The following is a 17,513-nucleotide window of genomic DNA, read 5'->3' on the forward strand; positions in this document are numbered from 1 at the left end:
ATTTTTAAAAGAGGAACAATTTTTCTAAAAAGAAAACGAAAATGATAAATAAGTCTGTATCCAAGAACACCAGGAATAAAAGTAAATGCAAATGTCTAAGCAACTCAGCAAAAAGAGCTACTACAATCTGGAAGCTGTCTCTAACAGTCCCATTCCGTATGTAACAATATATGCGTGTAAAGAATAAGAGCAGGGAGTCACTTCAGTGGGAATAACAGGATAAGGTTTCTCTAAAACTCCATAAAAGTAGAAAAAACTTAGTAAAATGGTGAAATCATATTTTTTTCTGAATTTTAGAAGTTAAAGGCTTACAGCAATAGGAGGTATATTTATCCAAGAAAAATGGTTGAATTTTGACAAAACAGTGAGCTTTGTAGACTTTTTCACCTGTTCCAGATCCATCTCCTGCTCTCCAAGTCTACACTGGCCTTGAAAAATAACAGCCTACATTTCTATTATAGCCCAACAGCCACGTGAACGAGTAGAATGCATGTGAATGTCTCAAAAGCCTCATCCCCTCTCCCCCGCAAAACTACTATTGCACATTTGGTCTATCTAGAGCTTTCCTGGAAGACATAAAGTACACGGTTGATCATATGTAGCTTTTTTCACACTGCACTCATAGTGAAACACACCTTCCTGGGAGGTCATTTGCCAACACATATTATTGACAAAAGTTTTGACTTCATAACTGCCTGGAGTGGTGCATACAGCTGAGGTAAAGAATAGATGATGCAATAAGATTAATAGAAGAAACAGGGGAAGGGGATACCATCAGGTCTTTTAAAACCTAGATCATATCCTTGGGAGGGCTTTGGTTATGCTTAGGAAAGACACTCAGCTCTTAAGACTTTAATTTGATTCTCTGAACAAGCAAAAGTGATGGTTAAAGTAGGCATATCAACTGAATACTTGGTAAAGATGTCTGAACATCAAACACTGGAAAAATGTCTTAGCGTCAGTCATTTATGGAAATCTCTGTCTAGTTGCTAACTGAATGCTAACCAGAAACTTCAGTACTCACATACACATATCACCAAGGAGTTCAGAAAACTCACTAAACTAATAAATATATTTTTTTCAAAACAGCAACAACAATAAATGGAGGGGAATCTCATTTTCACAGTAGCCTCATTGAATTATTTTAAATATTCAGTTTTCAGCCAACCCACCCTCAAATACATGCAAAGAAGCAATTAAGTATGCCACATACTCTAGGGGGAAAAGCAATCAACAAAAACTACTCCTACGCAAGCACAGACATTAGACTTATTGGGCAAAGACAATGAATTATTATGTTAAATATGATCAAAGAAATAAAGGTAAGAATGAGAAAGATGTTTTACTATGCAACGAATATAAGTAAATCAAGAATTATATTTCAAAAAGAATTACTGAGTTGGAGAGCAAATAATTGAAATCAAAACTCACTAGAAGGGCTCAAAAGCAGATATGAGTGGGCAGAAGAATGAATCATCAAACCTGAAGATGCACCAATTATAATTACAATCCCAAAGCAAAGTAAAATGAACAGAGCCTCAGAGACCTGCAGGATACCACAAAGCGTATGTATAATACTGTTTCAAAACAAGAGGAAAAAGAGAAATGGACAAAAAGAATTTGTGAAAAAATAATGAACTTCTCCCTAAAAATCATAACTTGTACAGTAATTAATTAAAACATAAAACTGTAAAATCTTTGGGAAAATATATAGGAATTTTTTTGACCTGAAGTTAAGAAACTGTTCTTTTTTATGATATCAAAAGCACAATTCATAGCAAAATATTGACGATTTGGAGGGCTACATAAACCTTTTGCTCTGAGAAGGACACTTTTAAGAGAATTAGAAGACAAGCTACAGACTGCAAGAAGATATTTAAAGATCACACATTCCACAAAAGACTTGTATCCATAATATATTAAACCACTTCCATGTAATGGTTCTCTAAGGACATTACATTGAGTGAACCAAAGCCAGTTTTGAAAGGCTACTGCATAATTCTATTTACATAATATCTTTATAGTAAAAAACATCCTGATAGAAAATACACTAGCAGGTACTAGGGACTGTGACTGGGGAAAGAATATGGCTCTTGAGCATTTGTGGTTACAGGACACAACTATTTCCTTATTTTGAAGATGCATATTCAGATCTAGACATGAAACACAATCATACATTTAAAAAGCATACATAGGGGCTGGAGAGATGGCTCAGCGGTAGAGATCACCGGCTGCTCTTGCACAGAACCTTGTTTCAGTTCCCAGCACCACTCTGGCACTGCATAACTGCCTGGCATTACAGTTCCAGGGGAATCTGACACCCTCTTCTGTCCTCTAAGGGCACTGCACACATGTAATGCACATACATGCATGCAGGCAAAACACTTATACACATACAATAAAAATAAATTGAAAAATTTATAAAGTATACATAATATTTATGTGTGTACCTAATTTAATATTATTGTGCCAATGTCAATATTCTGGTTTTGACAAAATACTGTGATTATGTGAGATATTGTCATTGGGAGGAAGCTAGGTAAAGGGTACATGGGAAATCTGTGTACTGTTCTGCAATTTCTGGAATCTTTTCTCCAAATAAAAGAGGTTATATTAAGAAAAACTTCACCAGTAAAAAATAACCCAGTTTAAAAATTGCCTTAGACACTTAACAAAAGAGCAAACACAGACAGCCAAAAACCATATGAAAAAAGGCTTAATGTCATTAACTATTAGGGGAAAACAAGCTAAAATATAAATTGGCTAGTTTAAGTTTTCACAATAAGACTATGAGATTAATATTATAATTTTACACAGAAAAATTTCCATTTTACACAGAAAAAGATGGATAACCATTGAAGTTAAAGAGTTTATAGGACATGACAGAGCTTCCTACGGTGAGGCAGGTGTTAAAGCAAAGCTTTAGTCTTACCTGTAGTCACAGCTTTCTACTGTACTCTATACTATTGCTTTACAAGATGCCATACACTCGTTCCTCAACCTATGGGAGGCATCTGTCTGTCTGTCTGTCTGTCTGTCACATGGTTACTCTGTGCATCCTATCCTGGCCTCGAACTCTCAATTCTCCAGCGTCAGCCTCCCAAATACTGAGATTAGAGTTGTGTACTACCATGCCTAAATGGATAAAGCTACTCCAAGTGATTTCTAACTGATATTTTCTAGAGAAGTTTCTTAAAATTTAGCAAGAGAAATTCCAACAGCCAATTAGTCAGAAGGAGACAGAGAAAGTGAAAGATCTGTCATGATTTACACATTGCTCTCCCACATTCTGTACTGATTACCCCAGTGGCTGGCTTCTCTCCATTCATTTTTTAGTCATTGCCACATAAATCCCTATACTTGCTACCTACATACAGACAAAACTGAGCTTTTACCACTCACAAAGAAATTCTGAGTTTGTTAGCAATAGTTACAGAAAGAGGAGTTCTTTAATTTGTCTGCTACTACTAAAATTGATTTCTAAAGGCATATAGTATTAACTTCTGTGGCTCTGATTTGTGTTTGTTCCTTTGCCTGATTCAGAATAGTTAATGAAACTCACTCATGCCAAATTGCTGAGCAAAGATGAAAAGGAAGTAATACAAAAATCTCTCCTCGGAGAAAAGAAAGACTAGATGCTACATAGAACCATTCTTAATTATTATTTTTAAAATAAAATTGACTAGAAAAAAATAATTAGGTGGTGGTGATGTTTAAATCTTGTGATCTCTGCAAGGTCTGAATTCATTGGGGGTGGGGAACAGATATGTTTTCTCAGAAGGGAAATGGATCTTGCAGATTTTTAAGTTAAGATATATGTGAATCCTGTCCTTTTATGTGCTCAAAGTAAGTCCTAAAATGAAAGGGTGCCTTCATGAAGTAGGTAGGGAAGGAGAGTGATTAGAGGTTGGAGGATGTCTAAGAGTAAGAACATATACAAATGTCGTGGTTAAACAATCTTGGACATGTTCAATGACTAGCTCCAAATCCATGTTAACATACCATTGCCAGCTGTATGCTGTAACGTCCATCATTTGAGAATTAAACTACCTCTTTATATTTTAAATACATGATTCTGGTGAGGATTTGAAAGCAAGAGGGCAGAAGTGCAATAGTGACTAGGAAGGAGGAGAGAAGGTCTGATTAAAATTGACCAAGTATTACTAGAGAGAAAGTAAATTTGTAGTACCCGGCCCGACTTAGATACCTACAATGCGACCCCCTTTACTAAAGCTCAGGGAACCTCACAGAAGAGAGGGCAGGAAGAAAGTAGTAGCCAGAGGAACAGTGTACCTGCTGCTAGACAGTATCTTCTAGACATGACAGGGAAGCTACACCCACGAAATCTCAACAATATGGTTCCCAAAATAAGACCTGCATAATGACACCAGTGGACACGCCAACATGGATGGGGGAAATCTCACAAGGTCCTACTTCTAGATGAAGAGGTAGTTATAAGCAATCAATGGTTGCTGAGAGAGAGAATCAGTTTTCTCCAGGGACCAGCTTCCTGGTAGGTTATCAAATACCAAATGCTCAGCCCTAAATACACGTACATACGAGCAGCACTAAATGGACTCAGTAGATACATATGTGTGTGTGTGTGTGTGTGTGTGTGTGTGTGTAAAACAATCTATAACAAATAAGAGGTCATGATATTGGAAGGGAGTGAGGACACGTGGGAAGAGTTGGAGGGGAAGAGGGAGAGGTGGAAATTGCATAAATACTGTATTCATGTGTGAAATTTTTTAATTTTTTTAATTGACAGAGTATTATACATTGACCATTCATTCAGTAAACAGGCACTGAGCACTTGCTAAGTGCCAGATACTGCACTAAGTACAGAAGATGCATAGATGGCTACAACCAGGCCATCCCCTGCCACAGGGAACTCACAGTGGGTAAATTGCAGTAGCCTTGCATGGCTGGAGTTTACAATGCATATAACAAAGGATAAGGGGCAGCTATCCAAACTAAAGCTAAAGGATAATGAAGTGATTGCACACTGAAGGCCACTGTATTCCATACCAAGGTGTCTTACATTTCATGGTTCACATTTGAACACAGTCCATATTTAGCGCATAAGAAATTTTTAATGTAGGGGCTAGAGAGATAGTTCAGGTGTTAAGAGCACTGGCTGTTCTTGCAGAGGACCCAGGTTCAATTCCCAGGACCTACAGGGCAGCTAACAACTGCCTGTAACTCTAGCTCCAGGGGATCCAATGCCCTCTTCTGACCTCCACAGGCATTGCAAGACAGGGGTGCACCACCTACATGCAGGCATTACATGCATACACATAAAATAAAAATAATAAATAAAATATTTTAAAAAACTTGCAGGAGACCCAAGTTCGAATCCCAGCACCCACATGGCAGCTAACAGCTGTCCGTAACTCCAGTCCCAGGGGATCCGACAGCCTATTCTGATCTCCACAGGCATTGCATGACACGGGTGCACTTACCTACATGCAGGCAATACATGCATACACATAAAATAAAAGTAATTAATTAAAAATTTTAAAGTAAAAGTACCAGAAGACCCTCTAATCCCTTCCCCGAAGCTATATGCTCCCTATATGTTTCTGTCTACTTAGGCCAATGTCTATCTATCTTTATAAGCAAACAGATGGATTAGATAGATGATGATGATGACAGATGATAGATAGATGATAGATAGAGATCAGTCATCATACATACATACATACAAACATACATACATACATACATACTTACATGCACATATATCTTTTTCTCCCAATTAAACTTTATTATGGATATTTACTCATGTAATTAAATCTTTAAAAAATCTTGTTAGCAGCTACATAGAATTCGTATATTGCTGTGCCATAATTTAATCAGTACTTATTAATGGCTATTTCCTAGTTTCTTTTAAACATTTTATTATTTTTATGTGTATGAGTGTATTGCTTGCATGTATGTGAGTGCACCCATGTTGTGCAATGTCGTGGAGGTCAGAAGAGGGTGTCAGATTCCCCTGGAACTGGAGTTAAGGACGGTTTGTAGCCGCCATGTGGGTGCTGGGAATCGAACCCGGGTCCTCTGTAAGAGCAGTCAGTGCTCTTAACCGCTGAGCCATCTCTCCAGCACCTATTTCCTAGTTTTGAAGCTATGGTAGGAGTTAATTTTGAAATGCAATTGTATTTGTATTCCTATAACAGCTGTTTCCAGAAATAGGGTAAACAAAGACTGCAGCAGAAGATGCCTGGTGGTGGAGGCGGTCAGTGAGGTAAAGATTATTGAGGAATAAATAAAAGAAATTAGGCAGTACATAAAAAAATAGATTTTGGACCGGTGAAATGGCTTACCAGGTAAATGTGCTTGCTGCCAACCTGAGTTCCATTCCTGGGACCCACATGGCAGAAGGAGAGAACCAATTCCTGCAAGTTGTTCTCCGACCTCCATAAATGCTATGATTTGTATGCCCCCCCACCACAGATAGATAGATGATAGACAGATGATAGATAGGTAGATGGTAGATAGATAGATAGATAGATAGATAGATAGATAGATAGATAGATAGATAGATAGATAGATAGATAGATAGATAGATAGATAGATAGATAGATAGATAGATAGATAGATAGATAGATAGATACATACATACATACATACATACATACATACATACATACATAGATTAAAAAGGTGGGTCCCAGCAGAGAAAGTACCAAGAAGGAGGAAAGAGTCAGCAAGTTATTTACTCAAAGTTCACTGAATACCTACTCACAACATATAGAAGGATTCTATATGTTGTAGCTTAGAGACAGAGTACTTTCCTAACATGCTCAAGACTGTGGGTTCCATCCCTAGCGCTGCACCAAAAAAAAAAAGGAAGAAAGAAAGAAAGCACAGAAACATACAGATAACCCTAGAGCTTGGGTCCTAGAGTAACTGACCAAGGTTTCAAACATGATTGATTCCCCCGCAAGCTATAATCCTTCAGTGATTATCTTAAGGCATCTGTTACTCAAGAAAGAAGGAATCATATGGGCAAGTTAGATAGGTAATCACCCACATTCCCAAGCTCTATTCTGTAGCAAATTATCAGACGCATAAGTACTAGGAACATATTACCACAGCTTCCAAAGAAATGTCTAAACTGAATTACGATTTAATATTGTACTCTCACCCTTTATGTATAAGGTCAGGACAGGAATTATCTATTTCATGGGTTGTTGTTCCTTTGCAAAGCTGTAGTTGGCGATATCTACTATTATCTATTATCTTTCACATGAGGAACATATAATAAATTTCAGGATAAAATTTGTCTGGGGAAAAATCACACATATTTTCTTCAGCAACAATAAAAACTATAGAAGCCAATGTAATTTCCTGTTTACTTTTGCTGCTAGGAAACAGACTTGGATTGTTTTGTCCAGATACTCTATGGCAGCCACTCTTTCTACATTCTTTAGTTCTTCTTGGTTCTTAAATTTTAAAGGTCTTCTGTTTTACAGTGTTGAATTGTGCATTTGACCGAATGTACAGGAATGAAAGCATCTTAAATAAATTTGCCAATATAAGCTGCTTTGTTGCAATTGACCCAACTGCTACTAAAAATTGGCTCATAGGTTGTCAATATCTCAGCTGGGCGCTCTGAGACTTGGCATGTGTGGTTGATTATTTTGAGTAGGAAGTGATTAAATAGTCTCCATACGATTGGTTCCTTTTAATGTCCCATTCTCTATTGTCACAGCAGATAAAGGTACACATATAAGTGCTAATAATGTAGCATCTCAAAATATCTATACTACTAGAAAAATCATTAATTCACACCTTTAATAAAAATCCATAAGCTTCTGGGGGAGGACGCAGACCCTAGGGCCTCACACATGCTAGGCAATTGCTCTACCACTGAGTTATACCCTCAGCCCTTTGAAATTTTATTTTGATATAGGATCTCCTATATCAAATTTTATTTTCACATAAGGTCCAGGCTTGCCTCAAATTTGCAATCCCCTTAACTCTGCATCCAGAGTAGCTGGTATTGCAGGTGTGGACCACCATGCCAATCTATGAACTATTCTTTTTGTGTGTAGAAAATAGTAAAGAGTGGAATGGGTTACATCCAAACAACTGTGAAAGTGCTCTTTTCTCTACCTCTGATGTAAAGCAACATGACTTACAAGGACAATTATTTAAAATTCTTCAAAATGGCTCTCCACTGACTTCAGGATAAACTCCAACTGCTAATGTTAAGGTGTAGATTCTGTACTATTTGGTAAAAGGTGACTTATGGAAGAATATGACCTAAACTTTATTTTATGCTCATACATGAAATAATTAAGTATGCATTAAAAATGATGATAGTATTAGAAATCATTCCTTTAAAATCTATAATCTCTTATTATCTGGAAAACAAAATGAATCACTCTTCTCAAAAATTCAAATATTTACATATTTGAATTTAGAGGTTAGCAGAGGCATGTCAGAGCTAGCAGAACACTAAAAGATCCTAGTCGGAGATGACAAGTGACCTCTGTGAAGTCTCACAGTCAGTCAATGAACAGATTGAGAGCTTCACCCACACCAGGGTTCTAATGCTCCTGCTTTCTTCTGGAGTGGAGTGACAATGCCCTTCCTGCAAGGGGCTACCTACTGCTAGACAGCACTGAAGCTCAGCCCAGCTTGCAGGAGCCTGAGAGTCTTTGCGACTTCAAAAGCCTATAAAATGCAATCCGGCAATAAAGACCTCTGTCAAACTTGATTCCAAATTCAAACAGGAGAGGAACAAAAGGAAAAGGCTTTTAGCACAAAATAATTTTTAAAGGAATGACCATTTTTGGTCTTTCCTGACTGACCGCAAGTCCACAATCCAATATATTTTTTGTTAATTTCAGATTGCACAAATCAGTTACATTAAAATACCGTTTAGTTTCTATATGAGGAAAATATGGCAGGTAGACAGAAGTCTTTTGGCTGGCCTCCTGATCCCTTAGTCCAGAGTCTCATTAAAGGTTATGCTCAGGGACTAGGTGTTAGTCAGAGCTTCCAAATCCCACATCTCTCCTTCGAACAGAATGGTCTTTCCCTTCAAAAGGCTGAACCCCCAATCTGGAGCTACACAAAGCTTCAGTCAAATTGAGTTAATTTCTGTAATGGGGAACTGTGGTAAATCAAACTAGCATGATAACTTTTGGACCCCTGGGGCCCCCAACCTCAGGCCACAAGCAAAATGATCACAAACAAGAGATATCCTCCATAATTTCCCTAAACAGTGAGTTCAGTATGGAGTACATACTTCTTCTGGAGAGTTGAGGTACCTTCAGGACCAATCTCCTTCCTGCAGGTAAGAGTGATAGTAAAGAGGATAATGGCTATGGTGCTTTGTCCTGTCAGCAGCAAGTCCTAAAGATGAATCAGGCCAGCGATTCTGTTCTTTGGACAGCACCTTGGCCCTGGTCTGTGTTGGAAAACAATTCTCCATGGAACTCATGTTTTGGCATATCTTAGAAGCAAAACACTTAATACCTTAGTTCTGAAATACTTTCCAAAGGCTGTTTGTATTGTGCATCACCATTAGCCTCAGATGACAGAAATGGTGGCTCACTTTAGAATAAAGATCAGGGTTGCTTATAGCCTTAGAAAATGGGGATGACTACCATTCAATTTAATAAAATACTGTCGCTCCTGGAGTAGAAGGCTGGTGAGCTTTCTGTTCATGATAAAAGATTTCACTTCCTCATCCATAGAGTTCCCCTACTACAATGTAATCCATGACTGTAATGTAATGGTCTGGTTCTCTTCAAAACCTTTTTTTTTCATTTTGTGGGTACAGGGGCTCAGAGAACCAGTACAAAAATGCTAATATTCTGGCTACCGCTACTGTTGTAATAAATGATCCTTCATCTCTTCTCCAAGACTCTTGTGTCTCCTTCCAGTATCCAAGAAACCCAGGCTAAGTTGCTGGCTTACAAGTGACCCTTCCTTCGCATTTCTTAACAGTTTACACTTCCCGACTTGACTCCTACAAAATACATGGAAAGAATTAGAAAGAAAAGAACTTTTGGCATAAAGGTTAAAGGACTGCTATTGCAATAATAATCATTGTTATATAATAACTGCATGTGTTTTTTGACAATTTTTATTAAGTGTTAGCAACTAGGGCCTCCAGGTCACAAAACCTCTTTCTTGACTGATTTGGGGTGACAGTGATCAAAGAACAGATTTAGACCTAACCCAACATGTCTTTGAGGGCAGGTTTAGACAGAACCTCAATGATCTTTAAGGGCAGGTTTAAACAGAAGCCAAATCGCCCTGTGAAGGAACTCCTTGGAGGAGCTTTCATTTAACTCTCAAGGTAAATACCAACAACATCTTTTGACCTTTTATTCAATTTACAGAGTATCACTGTTAGACAAATAAAATACTCAGAATAACTAACTCATTGTTGAAAGTTTCTGGCTTTTTTACATTTTCCCCAGCTCATTATAAACCGCACACTATGCCAATGTATTCTTTTAGTGCAATTATACAGAAGAAATACGATGCACGACTGGAACCCTTTATTCAGCAATGGCCATGTTCCAAAAACTAACTGCAAAAGATGTTACTTCCACTCCAAAAAACAAACAGTAATTCTCAAATGCCTACAGAAAGCTGACTGGATTTTTAGAACTACTAGATTATTGCTTTACTATTTTAAAAACTGCAGTAATTACATCTTAGCTAGGGGAGGCTACATTCTTCAAAAATATGTCATTTTAATAACCTCTCCATCCTAAAATGTAACTTGACTTTTCATTTGTAAATATTGCTATTTCTGCAACTAATATGACTCCTAATTTATTTATTCATGGGGTAATGGGTTATGCTGAGAAATCTTTATCTCCGGTTTTAAAGACAAGGGAAGTGAGAGGGACGTTGTTTCCCTCTTCAACTCCATGTCTTGCAAATAAGTTAAGGTCCCCCACTGTCTTTGCTTCAAAGGGTCCCAAAAGCATTTGTGAAAACAGATGTGATGTGGGTCTCATACTGAGTGCATGAGTCTTTTTGCTCCCTGAGCACATTAACTTGACATTTGGAAATATTGTGTTTGAAAGTTATTATCGCGTGTAAATTTCTTAAATATTTCCAATAAAGATCTGCAAGGTGTCAATTAAAATAATAGTCTAATTAATTTTTACATACAGAGAAAGCCCGCATCTCTCCACCCATTATGCACACTCCTGGTGGTTACCCAAATTTATTTGTCCAACATAGATTCTGAAATTTCCAATATCTGTCAAAACCACATCAGCCTTTTTATTCTTGGCCTAACTGAAACATAGGTTTATTAAAGTTAAAACTAATGGGCGTAATCCTGTAGGAAATTCTCCCCCAACATCTACCAATGTTTTGCAAATAAAGTAGTAGGAACCTTTATACCTTATTCTGTTTAACTTATTTAGTGTGAGGTGCTAGAAGCAGCTTCAGCGGGCTGATGGGGCCAAATTACGGACCCAGTGCTAAGGCAACAGACTTCAGCCTACAGGTGATCCAAGTTCCACACACAGTTGTAAAAGGACAACTTTGCTAGACAAAGTGGTAGCAAGAGAAAGAAACAGGTGATGAGAAGGTGCTACTGCCTGTTGGTTCAGAAGGGCTTTACCACCCAGAATCAAGTTTCTTTAGATCCATCCCTATCCTGTGTCCATATCACACACACACACACACACACACACACACACACACACACTACCATCAGCATTGACACCATCTGCTTCTCCCTTCTTGAGACTGTACTCGGAGGGTTTTGCTAAAAAAACAAACCAGAGGGGAAACTAGATTTTTAGAATCTGACAGTCCAGTTTTCACTTCCTGGCCCCTAAAGTATCTTTGGTTCCCCTTTGTGGGGACAAGCATGTTTCAGGAGGCCCAAGAACATTATCAGGAGGTATTTTAAACAAGTTGGATGTATTAGCTTGATTCTATTAATCATTTCACAATATATACATATATCAAATCATTATGCTATATACTTAAAGCACATTAAATTTTTCCAAATATATCTGAATAAAGCCAAATTTTAAAAAAACAAGTTAAAACTCAGGGTGTGTTTAGGTGAAGAAAAAGAAGCCATCAACACTTTGGGGGTAATTCTCAAGCTCATGACTGGTACCAGTCCTTTGTTCTTCCAATCTAAAAGCTGATACTATTTGTGATATCCCTGAATAGATATGTATTTCTACTAATGATGATTACAAATGTGGCTCTTCACTCATAACTCTGAACACTAAAATAGAAGAGAAACAATGAATTGAGCATTAAGAGAACTAGATTCTAATCCCAGCTTTGTCACAAACTTACTGGATGATGTTTAGAGAGCCACTTAGCTGCTTGAGTCTCTATTTTCTTATCCTTAGTGATAATGGCTTTCATAAACACTCACAGAGCTGTTCAGAGTTTCGAATTAGAAACCAAAGTAATAGCAGACATTATAGTATCCTATATCTAGCATACATAGATTTGTAGGTTACTTATATGACCTTTAGAGTTCCCTCTTACTTAATGGTCCTAGGCAGTATTACCTCCCCCAAGAAAGCATATAGTGGCCATTAAGGTAAGTGAGAAGAGGAGGTGGAGCATGGCAACAAAGAGATCTTGAATGAGATTGACTTCAGTCTCAACCTGTATTCAACTATTGCTTACTATGTAATCCTAAAACCCTCATGTTACCATCTCTAAAATGAGGTTAAAGATAGTATCACCTATCTCATGCAGTTATTGTGAAAGTTAAAGAAGATAATGCACACAGATCATACTGACATATAGAAAAACTCAGTAGATGATGCTAACTACCATTTCTACTACAATCATTGCCACCTCCACCATCACCATCACCACCATCGTCATGATCATGGTCATCATCATGATCACCACCACACCATCATCATCATCATCATCATCATCATCATCATCATCATCATTGCCACCACTATTCTCTCTCTTCTTGTCCTTTGATGATGGAGGTTTTAGTCTAAACTTCTCAGAACCAGTATATGTACAGTGTTGGCCAAAAGAGAAAGTTGGATTTCTGCTGAGATTGGAGGCAAGGATGGTTCTAAAAGGCCATATTTATTGTATACCAAACAAAAGACTTTTTGAAAGGCATACCCCTGTTCTCATCCTGATGATAACCAGGATTATGACCCACTTCTGACAATATTGTACAATGAGACATCAAGATATAATTGGCAATGACTTTCAGATTCTTCTCTGTTTATAAATAAATGCTCAGAACAACCTGTAGATTTTTAATAAATGTATATTATATCAAGACATAAATATTTTATCCACCTAACCCTAATATGTGAGCTATACTGAAAAAATTCTTCTATCAAAATGATCTTATGATTTATTTTTGCTAGCTTGACATTCCATTATCCTGAAAAGTATAAAGATGCCTAGAAACAGATATTTCACAGCGTGTGCATTCATTCAGCAAACACTCCATCATCAACTTCATGTCAGACATCAGGTTAGTCACAGAAATTAAAAAGATAAGAAGCTGGTCCTACTCTCAATGAAAGTACAGGCAATTGACGAAGCAGGTCATTCATTCAGAAATGGTATGCACAAAGAAAGGCATTAAAGAGAGTCATCAGTTGGATTATCATAAGAATATGATGAATTATAAAATCATATATCTACCTGATATATCTATCTTATCTTAAAATATGACATGTTATATGCAATGCTATTTGCAATGCCTTTGGAGACAGGTGCCTGCAATGAAAGAATTTTTTGGCTGGTTTTACATACGTGTGTCTTCAGTAGTGAGCACCCATGAGTAAATAATGAATATGATGAGAATGAAGAAGAAACAAAGACAAGACGCTAAGGAAAGGGTACACTGGAGAAAGATGAAGTGATGGACAAATAGAGGCAATGAGGAAAGAAAACAACCAGGATAGAATAGCGGGTCCAAAATTGCATAAGGAGTTCCAACACAGAAACCAGTGAGACAGTGAAGTAGTGGCTACTATTATTGTTACTGTTACCATAACCCTTCAGTGATTATCTTAAGGCATCTGTTACTCATTCATATAGATGATGTGGTAGCCAATCTCCAAGATAGCCTCCAATGAGGCACACCTCCTGGTATTCAAGTCCTTGGGTGCTCGTCGTCCACAATGATTCCACAATGAATCAGGCTTGGCCCAGTGTGACCGATAAAACACAACAGAAGTGATTATGTGTGATTTCTCAGGATTTGACAAACAAGGCAGCTTTCATCTTGTTCTCTTGGACTGTTTGTTTTTGGAAAAGCCAACTGCCATTGTGTAAGAATGTTCTAGTGAACTACAGAGAAGCACGCATCGAGAACAAGTGAGATTCCCACATATAGTCAGCACCAAGCTGCTGGTCATGTGAGTGAAACAAGTAGAAACAGATCATGCAGTCCCAAACAAGCCTTCAGATGACTACAGCCCAAGCCCACCCACATCTGATTAAGATCCATTAGAGACCCCCAGCCCAAATCGCTCATCCTAGGAATTTCCAAAATCATGATCCACAGAAACCATAAGACAATAAATTATAATTGCTGCTTTAAGCATTTGGGGGTAATTTATCATGCAACAATAGACAACTATGCAAGTGGTTCCTTCATAAATAGAAAAATCATTTTAAAGATACTAGAAATCTATCTTTGGTGGAAACTATACATTTCATAATGTGAAAATATTTCTCCTACAAAGACTTTACACTGTTCTCCGTGTCCATATCAGCTAATACATTCACGCTGTGTAAACTGCATACTGTTGCCAGGAACCTTTCCTTGGTTCACACAACCTCTTAACAAGAGAAAAGGCAGTAGATAATAGCTCTAACAGAAGACCTGCATCACAAGAAAGAAAAAGAAAAATCCACATTCTTCCAAAATAAACTATGAATCGCAAAATACGCTCATGAAGAAAGATGGTCTAACCATGACATCTATGTCCAGTAGGCCTGGATTAAGATATATTGTACGAAATTGACAAAAATTCAATAAAATATATTTGAAAAATATGACTGGTAATGGACAGCAGGAATGGGAAATTTTGGTGGAAAGGTGCCAACTTTCAGTTATGAGATAAATTATGAGGATTCAGTACACATCATGGCCACTATAGCTAATAATGCTGTATTGTATGTTGAAAATTTGCAAAGAAAGTAGATCTTAAGGGTTCTTACCATGAGGCAGAAAGAAGTAGCCATGTGAGGTGATGGCTAATAATCTTGATTGTGGCAATCATTTCACAGCAAATATGTCCATCAAATTATCACCCTGCACATTTTAAATATGCACAATTTTTAATGAAACTATACTTCCATAAATCTGGAAAGCAAACACATGACTGGATATTTCCTGGTGAAGTAGAGCATATTTAGTCTCCAAAAGAAAAAGGATGAAGAGGTCACTAACCAGACAAATCCCAGATGATTGCAAAGAGCCCCTAGATCAATGGGAAGCTTGACACAACTATCTGTGAAACTTAATTTGGTAAATTCATTTTGCTCAGAAAAGAAGAGAAAGAGTCAGAATTTCTTCTTACCAATCAAAGGGACACAAACCTATTTCACAAGACTCTTATTCTCCCTAGCTCCTCTGACCCTCATGTTTATAGAAAGTAGGGAAAAGATACAGATGGTTGAGGTACAAGAGCAACAACATATAAAGAATGGTTCTGATTTTAAATATGTGGTCCTGTTTATAGACCGTACTCCCCCACCATGTTTAGTTCAAAAATGTGTAGTTAAAGGGTAAGTCAGTCAGTAGGGCAGCCATTGGAAAGAATTTTGCTTTAAATTGACTAATCTAGAGCCAATTCCCGAGGGTCTCACTTCAGAAAGCAGGAGGGTTGTAGGTAACAATGGAAGGAGCCCTTTCTGTACCCCTCTCCAATCTTGGTGGGGGCAGGGATACTCCCTTCCAGGTTCGGACAAATGACTTTGCTTATATATGCAAATTTGGATTAGATAAGGTGTTGTCAGGAAGAACATAAGCTGAGACTTAATAATCTATTAGATGAAATGAAAGGGGAACTTATGCTTAGAAGGAGCTGAAACCTGGGAAGAAAGGGATAAAATTCCCCAAATGAATTATGAAGAATGTATAGGTGTAAACTACTTGCATCCTAATAACTCAATATAAAGAGAAATAGTCATGATGGAAGTGTGTCAGGCAGAAGGCAAAAATGAGGGTTCAGATTGATTTTTTTCTTTCATCAAAAATAAAGGAATCTAAAGAAAACTTCATAGCAACATACTCTGTTCCAAAGGCCAAAAATGTCTAAAGTATCTGGGAGCTCTTATCTAATCTGTAAATGATTTTAGGGTTACCGTTTCGGGGGGGGGATGTTAGAGTAGCAAAAAGATCCATTTAAAAAAAAGTACACGAAGTTCTGTGGAATAAGTGATGGGGAGATATGGGAGGAGTTGGGGGGGAATGGGCGTGGATTTGATCAAAACACCTTATATGCATGTATGAAATTCTCAATAAATTGTTTTTTAAAGTTAAAAAGAAAACTTCAGTCTAGCACAAGGATAATAGACTTAGAAAGAGAAAGTCCACTTCTCAGACACTCAGGAAAAGAAGATCACAGGCTAAGATCAGTGGCTCGCTCCCTAGAGTTCAGGAGACTGGATACCGGTAACCCTAAGAGAACTCATATTTGTTAATGTTCATTAAAATAAGATAGAAACAGCTCATTAAGTAAGAAAATATCAATTGTGTTTGTAATAAGCTCCAAAGAATGCTGTACAATTAACTTTCATTTCCCATTATCTGCTGACTACAAACTTTCTAAGCTCTTCTTCCCTTGTTGTTTTAATGAGATCCTTGTAAATTCAATTTTCGATTGTACAAATAAAAATTAAGAGTCACTTTTTCCTTTAACCTTACATGAATGCATTTGATTTGAGGTCACGCCATGACACTCCTTACTTCACAATGTTAAGTGAATGAAAAATTGCATAATCTTGATCTAAAATTCTTGACATGGTGAGAAAAATATATATGTGCAAGTGTGCATGGGCTTTAATTTTGATTAAGGGAATTCCAACTTAGAGAGGGATTACTACTGTACATACCATAGTGAGAACAGACTGAACAAAATGCTCACAAAGATTTTTGCCTCACATGCAAATAGCCGTTTTAAAAGTTTATTCTCTTAAGTAGTTTAAAAAGCTCCCTCAGGCGACCTTATTTATAAATTAACAGAAATTTGAATTAATGACATCCAACTGCTTTATTTTTAAACAACTTCAAATACAAGCTAACCGTGACACATATGGAAATGATCCCACTCTCACCCCAATGATATGCTGGACCTCAAAACCATAACTTTTCTTTCAGGAGCTATAGAGCACTTTTTGTCAGATTCATTTTGCAGTGACACCTTTCTGAAGTGAATGACGAATACTGTAATATTTACCTCCTTTATACATGACAGGGCTAACGAAAGGACAAATTTGTTTTCTCCACTACGCTTTCCATATTTCTCTCCAAAGACCTGAAGGGATGG

The 17,513-nt window shown here is 37.4% G+C and overlaps 1 protein-coding gene across 2 annotated transcripts in view; it reads right to left on the reverse strand.

The window, feature by feature from the left end:
* Positions 1-17,513, reverse strand: part of Gpc3 (glypican 3) — a 433,306-nt gene that overhangs the window by 260,406 nt on the left and 155,387 nt on the right. The gene's annotated exons all lie outside the window — the stretch shown is intronic.

Source organism: Nannospalax galili, unplaced genomic scaffold (assembly GCF_000622305.1).
Source record: "Nannospalax galili isolate Female #2095 unplaced genomic scaffold, S.galili_v1.0 scaffold371, whole genome shotgun sequence".
Classification (NCBI taxonomy): domain Eukaryota; kingdom Metazoa; phylum Chordata; class Mammalia; order Rodentia; family Spalacidae; genus Nannospalax; species Nannospalax galili.